The sequence below is a fragment of the Rousettus aegyptiacus genome, unplaced genomic scaffold (genome assembly GCF_014176215.1).
Source record: "Rousettus aegyptiacus isolate mRouAeg1 unplaced genomic scaffold, mRouAeg1.p scaffold_m13_p_3, whole genome shotgun sequence".
Lineage (NCBI taxonomy): Eukaryota > Metazoa > Chordata > Mammalia > Chiroptera > Pteropodidae > Rousettus > Rousettus aegyptiacus.
This window is the reverse complement of record NW_023416306.1, coordinates 38,113,109-38,114,789: the sequence shown is the minus strand read 5'-3', so window position 1 is coordinate 38,114,789 and position 1,681 is coordinate 38,113,109.

Below are 1,681 nucleotides of genomic sequence, written 5' to 3'. Positions count from 1 at the left end.
TCAGTTAATACAGAAAATAAGCTGATACCTTAAGCTGGTAAACATCGTAAAAATTCCTGAACATTGAACCCTATAGTACTTAAGGCTTATGGCAGATGAAATAATACTTTCCAATTTTTATCAAAGTATATGTTTCAGAAAGAATTAATAATATTGAAATGGATATTGAAGAGATTGTTTAAGAACTGATATGTAAATATTTTAATTTAGGTCTAACATTCTAATTGTCTCTCTTTGCAATTTATTTACTTACTCCCGTACTGCTAAATTTGGAATACAACTTGACAGCTTCCTTTGGGTGACTGCTAATTATAGCAATTGGAAGGATAGTAAAAAGTAAATATAAAAGTGGCTGTATCTGCTAAACATGTCATTTTAAGAACTGGAGTTTCAAATGAATTTTGCTAAATAGTAGTGGGCTTTATCCGTGGTGTAATTACACAGTCTCATATGAGATTTAGTCACCCATTTTAACCATTTTGTCTTCTCCTTTGCACATGAATTCTTAACTCAGAAAGAATGCCTTTGGGACTGCTGTGAGGAAGAAAATAAATCTAATAGTGTCCCATTGGAAACAAACAAACAAACAAACAAAACCATAAACTGACCTTTTTTTATATATCTTATTATAATCTGAATCTAGTCTACCTTTCAATATTTTTTTTCTGCCATCCTCTACATGTACTTTACATACCAGCCAAACCAGACAACTCACTCTATCTAAAGGTAGATGTACTAGCCTCTGAGCCTTTGCTGATTCTATTCCGTCTTCTTGGAAATCGTTTAGATACACCCACTCAGCTCTTGGCAACCTCCGATCTACCTCTGTTTCTATGAGTTTGACTTTTAGATTCCACAGATAAATGAGATCATGCAGTATTTGTCTTTGACTTATTTCACTTAGCATATTAGTAAATATAATTAATAATATTGTATTAAATATTTGAAAATTGCTAAGAGAATAGAACTTAAATATTCTCACCAGTCACACGCAAAAAGGTAACTACATGAGGTGATGGATGTACTAACTTTGTTGTGGTAATCATTTTACAATTACATGTATATCAAATCATCACATCATACACCTTAAACTTACACAATTTACATGTCAATTATATCTCAATAAAACTGAAGGGAAAAAAATCACTTACAGACCAATTAACACTTCACATTTCCATGATAACTTCCTTGACTATCCAAGTAGGAAATGACCCTTATGTTATTAAAACAAACACAACACAGGACAGTTTACAGGCACAGATTCTGGAGCTGCACCAGTCACTCGACATTTCTAAGCCTCAGTGCCGTTGTCTGTTAAAATGGGGAAAAGAACAGTTTCAACAAATTTTGAAAATTAAGTTAGATAAATTATCATTATTATATTTATGATTTTGGTCTGGCTTTATTCCTTATAGCTTTAACGCATAATCATTTGTTTATAAGATTTATCTCCCCTAGTAGTTTGTAAACTCCTTGAGGTTAGAAATTATATTTTTTCATCTCTCTGTCCACCATAGTTATATATGAATGGTGGATGTTCAATGACTTCATTTTTTGGTACATGGATGAAACACACAGTGAATGAATTATGACTCCCATATTTAATCTCACAATAGTTAATCTTGATTTGTGGTAAAGGTAACATAAAAATAGCACCTGTGATACAAGGACAAGTGAGAAA